Here is a 13,203-nt window from a genome sequence, read left to right as displayed (position 1 = left end):
CGGCAAGGGCTGAGGTGCGGTAACTCTACAGCCAACCCATCTGGGGACTGCAAACGTACATCTAATCTGCGGCGACCATCACCACGCCTACCCCTCTCATAGTATCGCGAGAGGTGTATCTGAGGTTACTGGGTGGGTCCGGGCGACCTCACGTGGGTATCGGCAGCGGCGCCAGGTCTTGCCGTCAAAATTAATCGGCATATCCAAGAATAGTACGATGGCCAAAAACTTCGAATATGGTTCTCCCAAGTAATTTTCTAAAAATGGACTTTCTGAAAAAAATTCTCACCTTAAAATTACAATGAATTTTTTTCTTCTGTCAAATATCTTCTGTGTCACCCCAAGGAAAGACCTCTGGGAGGGGGAAGTCTCTACCGGGAGGTACACTTCAACTCCGCACATTCAAGAGAAGCACTCTAAAGAAATCTATCTAGCAACCAAAACGTGAAACTGTTACTGCATGTAGTTGGGACATTAACCAGAAAATGTCACTACTGAATAATTGATAAGTTTGTCATTTCTAAGTTGCCTAAACTGTCTACATTTATTTGCTTTGTGTTTGTTTACCTTAATAAATGTAAACTTTTCTCCATAGATGTCATTACACAAAAACTGAGGTCACGCACTCTGGTGCAAGGTGGAATAATTTGTTATTGAAAGAAATTTTGTGTTTATGGGTTTTCTCAAGTAAAGTAACTTTATATTTTATATATATTTGAAGGTTCGCAACACTTCTTTCTCATTCTGCCAGTTTTGAATCTGGCCAATAAGTTTTCTGTAATTATTTTTCAGCCTATCACAGGCTTCTTGTTGGTTTCTTGGGTGTAACTTTGATTCTGCCGATAAAATTGAGAGGTTGTGTCCGGATTAGTCCAGAACCCTCTCGAACCTTCCCCTCGCGAATATAAGCTGTGGTCTTTCCGGCTACCTTGTCTTTTGATCGCCGTATTTCTGAGAGAGTGAGTGTGTTAAGACAGGAGGCGAGGCGCCTCATTCTTCGCCAGGAAGTCCATCAGCCAAGGTAAAGTCCACCGGTCTTATTTTTCTGTAGCTGCCTCCGCGCAATTACACGAGGGTAGATTCAAATACCTGATAATGTAAAATTTCATAAATTCTTTAAACTGTAAATCGGGGATAGAGAGTGCGTTACCCTCTTGAGTTCCCCTTCAATTTTATTTGAGGTGACTATGATTGTAACCTTTTTCTTCTGTAAAGTGTTACATTAATCTCCATTCTAGTCACCTCTGTAGCTTGGGATTAGTCTCTGCATCATAGGGCCGACAGCCCAATTAGGGTTTTCATCTCCTAGGACTGAAAGTGTACGCCTGCATTCATTTTGTGTTCGGGCCAGTAATTTTACCTGTTCTTCTTTCCACGTAGGCCCAGTAGTTTAGGTAATTGATACCCCTGTGTAAAAATTTTAAATTGTGAATTGTGCCTAGAGAGGCCGGAGATTGTAAGGTGTTGTGTAATGTTGCCTTAAGCGGGCTGTAAGAAATTAGTTAAAGTGGGAGAGCATGTAAGCTCCTTTCTGTGATTTCTGAATTCAACGGTAATATTGATGGGTGCCTCTGGAAGACTGTAAATTTGTTGGAGCAAAGTGCTGTTGTTTTGGGAGATTTCTCCTTGTCTATGTGAACACTATTTGGCGATATTGTAAAGGGGAAATTAGGGGCTTGAAGCCCAAACCTGTTAAATTTTCTAATCTTGGGTTTCTTCAATACTTGTTTCAAGATTGCTATTTGTACCTGTCACCATTATTATTTCACCAGGTGAAAAGTTTGTTGAGTTTGAGATTTAAAGATAAATATAACCTGTGTTAAAGTTTTAACTTTATCTTTAATATAGTAGATTGACCCATTCCCACCAGCACCTTCTCTCACCTCATTCTACTCCACGGAAATCCCGGATCAATAACATTGATTACGAACGATGTCTTATATGAGTAGTAAGAGTACTTGACTTAGGGCTGGACTTGAGTTCAGTGCGAAACAGCCATGATAACGCAGCAAAGCCGAGAATACCTAGTGAGGATACGGTTGTAGCTGTCCCGTGGGTATCATATGATAGTGTAGATTTAGTATGCGTTATTTTGGAATCATTTCGGTAAGGTAATGAGAAATTCAGTAGGAAAATTGATTATGTGAATAGCGATAGTGATGAATAGGGTAAGGCAATTGGTTGTCAATGGAGGAAAATTGATGAAGTGAAAAACTGATAAGCAGAAATTAAGTGAGAAATTAGGTAGGGAAATCAATAAAGTGCGAGTAGATAGTGTGCAAGGAAATGAGGAATTAGGCGGCAAACATTATGATCAAGGTATGAAACCTAATGATCAATGTAAATAAAAGTTATGCATGTGATAACTGTCAGGGAGAATTTAAGTGAGAAACGTTTCAGGATAACCGACGATGACGGGGGGAAAATTGATATTGAACCTTTAGATAGAGAATTAAGGGATAAGATATGAGAGTTTAATGATGAACTTGACCAGAAGAATGTCCAGTTAGATAAGGAGGTTGAAAGGCAGCTGGTAGAGTTAACTAGAAAAAGTATGGAGAATGTGTAGGGATTTATGAGCTTACGGACGAACATGAATCTCTAGCATGTGAATTTTTAGTGCGAGATAGGAAAGTGGAGGGAAACCTTAATTCATTTAAGAGAAACATGAAAGAAAAGAGCCATCGGGCCAAAGGGGAAATGGTGTATGTCTCTATTTAAAATATTGAATCGAGCATATTATGTTATGTAGTGCACAGTATAGTTACTATATAATATAATAAGAAACAGCCTCATCTGATAGAACTCTTGAAGGCTGTTGAAAAATTGTTGAGTTAGAGTCTCAGACAGTGACAAGTATTAGAGGAATTCTAGTTGTAGCTTTTGGAGGAGGATTAAGGGAAACCCCAATTTTATCATAAACTAATTATTAGATTGAAGGACTTTAGAGAGAAAGTTATAGCCAGGTATTCTAGTGAACAGATGTAAGGGAGGGAAAGAGACCAGATTATGTTTAGAAAGTGTAATCCACGAATAGGTGTGAGCATTCCTGAACATTTCTTAGCTCATGTCTTGATCTGCCAGAATTTTGATGGCTGTGTAACAGAAGAAGATGTGGTATGCCGTCTGACGCGATACTTTCCTGAGAAGATTAGATTACGAGTATGCACGACAAAGATAGTCTAGGAGATTCAATTCGTTACGTAAGCAAATGGGAATCCAACAGAATAGTGATAGAAGTAACTTGGAAGAAGGATGTAATAGGACGGACAATAAGTTAGTGGTAATGGGCATAAAGATCAGTGGCAAGGTAATCAGAAATGAGGTTACAGATGGAATTAAGGGAACGGCCAGTACAAGGATAATTATCAAAGATATTTTAGGAGCAGGGGGCCTATTCACACCATGGATGGAGGGAAGGTGGGAAAAAGGTGAATAGGAAGACCGTGACTGAAGTTCTTGTTCTTCTGTATAATAATGTTAAATATGATCATGGTGTGAGAGGGGATCTGTAGGATGACCAATCACGTGCTGGTGACGATGGTACCGGCCATGTGCTAATTAGTCCTATTACTGAATTTGAGATTTGGAATAGAATAGATCTTAACCGGATTCAGATATTTATTAGTCGTGTGTTGATCTTACGGTGTATGAGAAAGCTATTAGACAAGACCATGTTCTAGAAGAAGTGCCTGCAAGTTGTGTATTTAACTTGCCTGCTGTTGGTAGTGTGGTTATCGTGTTATCGTTTCAAGACCTCGGATTTCAGCCCAGTCGTGATCGTAGGACCTATGAAGGCAGGAACTCTTCGCCAGAAAATATGGATCCTGGTAAACATAATATCAAACATGTATTTAAAGAGAGCATCTCGTCATAGAAATATGTCTTGGTTCAGCTTCTAGGAGATTTGACTCATTGACTACAGCTAACTATAAAAATGTGACCGCTCACAAAATGGAATGATAAAATGACAGGCAGGTCACCTATATGCCGTTAAATAAACAATTTATACGTCTTTATACAGTTTACTATCGTTATTGGCATTATCATTATTATTTTCAGTTTACGAATTTTTAACTGAATTACTTGGGATATCCTTGATGTGAAGTAACCGAGTCAGTTTCATTCTATATTTGTGGGCAGTATCACTGGTTTTGCTTCAGGAAGTATGAGTAAGGTGGCATGGAAATAACGCACACATCTTGATTAAAGCTCATCTGCTACGGCAAATAAATTTATTCACGGCCTGGACGCCGTTAATCAACAGTTGAATGTTTCAATTATGAATAAATGAAGCAGCTATTTGATGTCTGGAGCAACATACTACTCACTGAGCAGAAGGTACGTACTGCAATTAAAAAGATCTCTCACGTAAGTTACTAGGTTGTACAATACAATTTATATACAAATTTAGCCTTTGTGAGAAGATCATGTAATTTCTTCTACTGTTTTTTGCAGTACAGTCACCCACCTGAAACACCTTCTCATCATATTATAATATGTGTTGTATCTCGTGCACGTGCATTCTAGTGTTAAACATGGTGGTGATCATGATGATGATGGTTGTTATTTAAACGGGCCTAACAACTATGCCATCGTCCCCTAATATTAAACATGATGTTGGGTGTTGGACGTACAGTAATATGGAGGGTTACTCTTGTAAATAAAGTCTTGCTGAAGGAAGAGTTAGTTCCGTGAACTTGTATTTTCGATCAATGTTATTTAAGTGAATATAACGTTCAAAATTGTCTTTGTACCACATCGATTTTAGTAAAAATTTGCAACAGGAGAGTGCAACAGATTGGAAGCGGGATATAGTCTACGTTGCGCAAGAATTTCAGGTAACAGACATGAAAGTAGCGAGGACGATTTGCTCATACAAACAGGTTGGAATAAGTACAGAGGGTATTTCTATTGAGTGAATAAACTGTTACCCCGCCAAGGCGGTAAAGGCGTGCTCGGTTCACACGGAAGGACGTGGGTTTGATTCACCGTTGGAAAGTCGACAATTTTAGACACGAGGTTTCCACTTCCACATGGCCCTGAGGTTTACTCAGCCTATACTAAACATGAGTACCACGTTAATTCCTGGGGGCGAAGGCGAACGAGCGTAGAGCCAACCAGTCTACCGCACAATGTGGAAAACATTATCTTCGAACCCCACCCACCCCCGTTTTTTCTTTGCTTTTGCTGTTTTAAGAAAGATTACGTAAGAACAAACTATTAGCAGGAACCAGTATTGAAGGCGGAAGTATTAGGCAACCATAAAAGGTTAGTTTACAGTACTTAGGGCGCCTTTGATCTCGCCTATGGAAGTGAAATAAGCAGTCAGAGGCCTAGAAAATGATAATGCATAGACATGATATTTTACAAGTTCGAAGTTACAGGAACTAGTGGTACGTGTAAATTGAAAGGACCCCAATTCGAATTCCAACACGTCTTTTCCCCTGATTCAACGAAACTTATTCCAGAAATAAATCGGACAGCACGTACTATTCTAAGTCATTGAATATCAATCCCAAACAACAGTTCTGATTAATTGAGGCGCTTTGTACAAAACCTCAGGATGCGCATGTTAAAGCGAATTGAGAAAAAAAGTGAATAAACTGTTATCAATGTTTATATCCGGATTAAACCGATGATAATGCATATTATGATAAAGGCATTTGTAATGATTGAAATAACAGAAAAAAAGTAATGCAATGTTTCAAAAGAGTTAAATAATAATGAAAGTTGTTTGGACATGTTTAATTTTGGAAAGTCAAGTGGATATGTTAGTATTATAACAAACAATAATGGGCGCTATGTGTTTTGCAATGGATTCTGAGGGAAGTTGCAGACTTAATAAAACTAAAGATACGTGTTTTCACGTTAATTTCAACATAGCTATTATTTTAAGGCAATACTATGTTGCACAATGGAAAAATGGGGAAAATTTCATTTTCAGTGATTACTTCAACATTAAAAGTAAATTAATATTGTTTTCTTGGAAAATACTTTAAAATTGCACCGCTGTCAATCATTGGCTCATCTTACTCCTCCTGTTTAAAAAGTCGTTGACTTTTGTAACTTTAAGTAAAACACTAATGTATTGGTTCACTAAACTACTTGGTTTATGGTCTTGCTTCTTCTGCAAACACCTTTCTACTCCGCCAGACTTGTGAAATATGTAGCTTCGCACCGAATGGTTGCTGTGGTATTGTTCCTTTGTATGATGAATCTTTTCGTGGGAGAAAAAGTGAAATGGCAGTTAGCAGGTGATAAATTTTCAGTGACTGCTTTCATCCAAATAAAAACTTTATCCGGAGAGACTACAGTTTCAAATTTCTGAAACATTTCTCTATAATCCCCTGGCTTCATAATTATTTCCCGTCTTCGTATTTCTTTTTAAATATGACTAAATGCTCTGGTGGTACAAAATAACGTCTTGCTACCGAAAAAACAACAAGTATTGTTTTATGTGATTTGGAGTTTCACTTTTCAACTTCTTACTTAGCATATCCTTCATATATTGATTTTTGTTTTGCCCGCCGCAATCATCGGCAAAAAGGTGAATACTGTGCACAGTCGAAGGGACGTGTCACTTAACCTGTGAAGAACCCAAGTAGCCATTTCATTAGATTTTTCAAAACCGCCACTTCTGACCAGCAAAAATAAATGTGGTTTTTTATTGAGCTGTCCTAAATGTTTCTCCGCATACTGTAAAATTATACATGTAAAGCAGGCGACTGTAGTAAACAGCTTGGTCGGGAAGCATTGTCAGTACATTGTTCTTCTGACAGTCAAAGAAGTCAGCCTCATTCTGTGTCCGCAAGAGTTTGTAAAATATCTTTGCACGAAGTTTGTGAAAATCAATTTCAGCTATCAACTTTTCTCTCAGTGATATATTCCTATAAGTCTGCAGTATATTAATACAACCTTCTAGCTCAAAACTCTTTGAACAGTTTTCTGTTGCCGGAGTCTTGAAAAGTTCGTTTAACTGGTTGTAAAATTGTGATGAAAAGAATTGTATTTGACTTTCAGTTGAGGTTTTTCCCTTGCATCAAAAGTACGCCATATTGATTTAATAGGCAGGTCACTTGACAGGTACTCTCTCTTGTATTTGCTGCTACAGTAGTGTGACTCAATGGGAACAAAATTTTCAGAGAAATTCATTACGTTTTCACTACATGCCCTGAACTTTCTTGTTTGCTTTGGCGAAAGGCTTTATTCAGATGTACTCTTCCACCTCTCTGCATACGCAACTTCGAAATTCCCAAAATTGAAGCAAGAGCATTTTTCTCTTGTTTACCATCCATTTTAGTAGTTATAAGCGATACGTGAGGGTGCACACTGGCTTCTCTTTATTCAAGGAAGTCACTGTCGATACACTGAACTAACCATTATCAACAGCAAAGCATTCTTACAAAAATAAGTTTCCTTCTGTTACCAGGTTACTTTGGAAATGTCAAGGTATGGAACAGAACATGTTGTGGGCATAATCAGTTTTGGAACAGAACTGAAATTTTAAGGTTTAAAAAATATCTAAAAAAGTAGAAGAGTTATGGAGCAAAATATTACATTACCCCGTATTAAATAGAGAACCCCGAAGATTATGAAACATAAAATATCTCATTTTAAGTTTTTGTGGACATATTGAACTTTGAAAATAACCGACTCAATTATAGTTCAATACACAATCACATTTAATATACGAATACATGTGGTTGAGAAATCTAAGTGTACACAAACACATTTGGCTCTTAAAATGCTCCGTAGCGCCAGGTTAGGGAACAAAGAACAACAAACTCTGACATGTGGAAGATTATTATTGCTCTGAAGCTACCTAGAATAGTAGTCAGATATTCCGTTATTCGACATTGCTATAGAACCATTTAAAGGAGAATATGAATGCCTACCTTTTCAAATTTTCCAAATTTATATCCCTGTACGCCCGAAACCACTGTAGAACGAACTTGGAAATACTAATATATGTATTATCATCTACTGTAAGTTTCTTAAGGAAAGCAGCTATATTCTTTATAAAGAAGCTAACACCTTACGTTTACTACCTTCGTTTACGTGTTGATGGGAATCAGATCCTTCTATGTTAATTGGATTTGAAAATCAAAGGATTTCCAAGAGAAGCATGTAAACCTAAATTCATGTTTAAATACAACTTCATCAATGTCAAAGCACCTTTCAGGAAAGAGTTACTCACAGCTAATACATCAAATTAATCAGAAAATTCCAAATTATGATATAAGATGAAAATCTGAAAAAGCTCGAATATTCAGAATTCCACCATCGCTATTGAAGTAGTGGTTTGCAAAAGTGATTCGCAAAAACGGTTCTAAAGTTAGTTTTAGTACCTTTGTATTTTATTGTTATTCTGTCTTCCTGAATTATCTGTTGGGCTCCCGAAATCATGTATCCACGTTGTTTGTACAATGATTAACATCATCAGAACAACATTCATGATCTTCTCGTTCATACTCGTGAACTACTAGTTAATATTTCGAACTCGGGTGTCGTAGCAAAGATCCAATCTGACAAGCAGGCTTTCACCTGACACCGACCATCACGCCCTGTGACATAACCCCGTCAATCTGTAGCTGAATAACTTACGCACAGCCCTTGCCCACACACTTACAATGCTGCGTGCCTGCGGGACGAAATGCCCTGCGCGAACACCTTTGTGATAGATATACCAAATACGGGAGGAATGTTTGCACGTCTGAAAGATGACGCTTAATCAAATTTGCGCGCTAGTCGCCAGCGAGTGGGGCTAGCACCGCCACTATGACCTTGCAAGCAAGTTTGCTTTAAATACAGACTGTATACTTCGTGAGTGTTAGTCATCGACCAGTGTTGACATTGCGAGGCAGGTGTGAGTCAAATATGTCTTTAAGGAGACGTGTCTTTAAGGAGGAGCTCACTGAATCTGAACGAGAACGTGTAATAAGGGCTACGAGAGGGTAGACGTTCTTCCAGCGATACTGCAGGGAGACTTGGTAGCGATGTATCCATACTGCTTCTGTGTTGGCAACAATAGTCGTGGGAAGGCATTGTCTCAAGAATACCGGGTCCAGCCCCACACGGGCCGCTACGGAGAGGGAAGCCATCGTATTTGCCGCATTGCTGTCGTGGATCGTACTGCATATTCAGTTGACATCAGATTGACACAGCAAACTGTAAGAAATCTATTATTTGAGGGACAGTCCCGCGCCAGACTTGATGTAGCATTCACGCCTCTAACTTCGAATCACTGCCATCCGTGACTTCAGTGGTGTCAAGCTAGAGCTCAGTGACGGGCGTTGTGTTCTCAGATGAGAGCCGTTTCTTTTTTGGTGCCTGTGATGGTCGTAGGTAGGTAAGAAGGAGGCTAGATGAGCGCTTGGAACCAAGCTGTCTTCGGCGTCGACACACTGGACTTAAACGAGGAGTTATAGTCTGTGGAGCGATTTGCTTTGACAGCGGGAGCACTCTCGTCGTAACCCCAAGAAAATTGACAGCATATTTGTATATCAGACTGGTGATCGAACCGGCTATGCTGCCACTCATTCGTAATATTCAACGGGGTGTTTTTCAACAGGACAACACTCGTCCTGATACTCCTGTTGTCACCCAACGTGCTCTACAGGGTGTCAACCAGTTGCCTTGGCCTGTGAAATCACCAGACCTTTCGCCCATTGAGCATGTATAGGACGACAATTCCAGCGTCATTCAGTAGCAGCATTAACCGCTTCTGTCTTGACTGACCAACTGCAACATGCATGGAGCTCCATCCCGCAGAATGACGTATGGCATCTCAACGACAAAATGCATTCAAGTTTTCATGCATATTTTCAAAGTCGTGACGACTAGAGAGGTTATTAATTTACCACCATATCACGTGTCTTCTCGCGCATACTTGAACCTTTGACGTTGAAACTGTAATCAAAGAAATGTGTCAAAAGGCAATTGTTTAACCTCAATTTCATTCCTCTAAACTAATGACTTCTTGGTGCTGGGATTTCATTTGCCATCTATGTTTATTTGTTATAATTTAGGCCTATATGACTATTAGGCTTAAGGAAACAAATCTGAAACCGTTTCCATCATATAGTTTGCTTCTAACGTAGTTGTATTCTAGATGCTTGATAAAGGCATTTTGAAAAATTAACCTGCCGTAGTCAAAGTGCCTGAAATAATTTTCCCCCGTCCTGACAAAAGGATAGTAGCATAAAACTCGGTACTCTCAATGGATGATTTATAAGTTTTACTCCTTTTCACAGTATATGGAAGTGATAATAATCAATATTGTCTGATTTTCTTGTTCAACTACAGTAATATTCATTGAGGCGAGAAAATAATGACATTTTCACCATTTTCTGACCAAGCTGGTTGAGGTTTAAATCACGACCAATACAGAAGTAAAATACATATAATCATGACCGCGAGGATCGGTTTTCGCTTAATATTAGATATTCTGGGATAATGGACACTGTACATTGTTACGTTAAACCACAAGGTGTAATGTACGACAGTCTTTTAATTATTTATTTTTGTCCTCAAGCCTTGATCACCCTGAGCAAGGGAGGCACCAGTGGCTTGCGAGGAGATCCATCTGCAACTGGTAAATAAAGCCTCTGTTTGTTGGCAGCCAGAGACCTGACGAAAAAAATGTATAGCTGAATACGTTAAAAAAAATATGAAGAGGTGAAACAAAGAAAAAAATAGCACGATATATTTATATACAACGGCATGAATACGTGTTTAAAAACATAAAATATGAATATCCATACGGCACTAACAACAACGAGAAAAGTTCGGTCTTAGAGAATATGCTGATCAAGAGGAATAAAATAATACCAAAGTAAGAAAATTTTTGCACCAGGATGTGAGCTAAATATAAAAATATGTTCAACGCAGGTATTTTATTATTATGTAATATGATCGCTACGTTACTTCTTTACTTTACCACACAATACTCCTTAAAATCTGATTAATTCACCTACGCAATAACTTATTTTGAAGTGAAAGTGGCGAACATATTGGAAATCTTAAAATGTGGCTAAAAATTACCTATTGATTAAATATAGTTTTGAACAATGAAGTGTGAAAATTCGTTTTGATTGTTATGACAAGGATGACTGCTTGAATACTCCTTCGGAAAGGAAAAGATAATAATTACGTTCCGATACAGGGTATATTAATTAGAAAAATGTCACGAGTTAATTTGCATTAAGAATATAAACAGGCTTAAACAAATAAATGAATTAAAACGTTGTTCAGACATTGTTGAATGAATAAAATAACTAAATAACACTCAACCTAGCCATAAAGATACACACTCAAGAAAACAGAAAAATCAAGGGCGATGCTAGGAAAATCAAAATCACATCATGTTAGATGGCACCACGTAATCGTTAACAGCGCTGGAAAGAGAACACTACATCAATCAATCAATCAATCAATCAATCAATCAATCAATCAATCAATCAATCAATCAATCAATCAATCAATCAATCAATCAATCAATCAATCAATCAATCAATCAATCAATCAATCAATCAATCAATCAATCAATCAATCAATCAATCAATCAATCAATCAATCAATCAATCAATCAATCAATCAATCAATCAATCAATCAATCAATCAATCAATCAATCAATCAATCAATCAATCAATCAATCAATCAATCAATCATCATTGATCTGCATTTACACCTGTCGCCCACATATCAGATTCTCTATCGATTTTTGTTTACGTAGTTCTTAAAAGTTTCAAATAACTTGGAAATATATCAAAAATTTTCCTTCGTAAATGATCCCAATCCCTAATTTTCCTTCCTAAGAATTAATATTTTACCCAATTTGTCATCTTAACTTCAAAATTTATCTTCACATTATGATCTTTGATACCTTTGAAAGCTCCATTCAATGTTATTAGTCTACTAATATCACTTCTCACCAACTCTCCACTGACAGCTTGTAGGGCAGATATATTTGCTTACTCTGCACTGTGTCCTCTAGTGTGGGCTAGAACGAATTTCTTACTTTCATTCACCTGTCTTAGTCTCAGCCTTGGCTTTGACTACATGAAAGGACCGAGGTATGAGGGATGCTAGTATTGCCATTTATTATGCAGCCAGTCCCAGCTATGAAGGGTGTATTACTCATACGGTTGGTTGATGCGGGCATTTCAGTGGCAGACTGATACGTAATCGCAACTTCTGCCTCAGCGACGAAAGCAACGAGAAACTATTTCACTTCTCATTTCCCTGGAATGCACCTCCATTTACGCCTGGGCCACTTATGATGGCTGATGGCGGAGCTTTTGAGGTCTCCGGGTGGAGCACTCAACATACGTCAGTAAAATAGTTTCAGGATATACAGTACATACAGTATATCTCTGAGGTGTAATGAAAAAGATATGTTTTGAACATCGACGTATGTTAATTTCATTAGACAATCATATCAGCAGTTTATTGTTACTACCATTAATTACAATATAAGTTACCTCATAACCCTCATAAGAAATAAGGAATTCTCTTCTTGTTGTTCCTAAAATATTTATATTAATAACAATTGTGGTATTGATGTATATTAATGTTTATTAATTTTATTACTAACAAGATATGATTGCCTAACAGTTGCATATATATATATATATGTATATTGTTAATAGATGAAGTGTCCGACTCCATGGCTAAATGGTTAGCGTGCTGGCCTTTGATCACAGGGGTCCCGGGTTCGATTCCTGGCAGGGTCGAGAATTTTAACCAATATTGGTTAATATCGCTGGCACGGGGACTGGATGTATGTGTTGTCTTCATCATCATGTAATCCTCATCATGACGCGCAGGTCACCTATGGGAGTCCTCGGACACTCCCGGCACTAAAAGCCATACGCCATTTCATTTCGGTAGGTGAAGTATCCTAATATACATGTTCACAGTCGTACAGTCAGTTCAATGGCAATTCAAACCCTACAGGTTTAAGCACATACAGTCAATTTTACAAATACAATAAATAGTGTCTATATGTAACCAACTAACAAAACAACAAAACTACTGCTATAAAACTACTAAAACTAACAAAACTACTGCAATGTTAATAACAAGAAAAAGAAAAGTGAAGAAACCAAATATCAGATTGAACTCAAAACAATTAACATTTGCGGACAAAATATCTTACTTGGGAGTCATAATAGACAGTAAATTAACATTTTGAGCTC

Source organism: Anabrus simplex, chromosome 2 (assembly GCF_040414725.1).
Source record: "Anabrus simplex isolate iqAnaSimp1 chromosome 2, ASM4041472v1, whole genome shotgun sequence".
Lineage (NCBI taxonomy): Eukaryota > Metazoa > Arthropoda > Insecta > Orthoptera > Tettigoniidae > Anabrus > Anabrus simplex.
Note: the sequence above shows the minus strand (reverse complement) of the source record.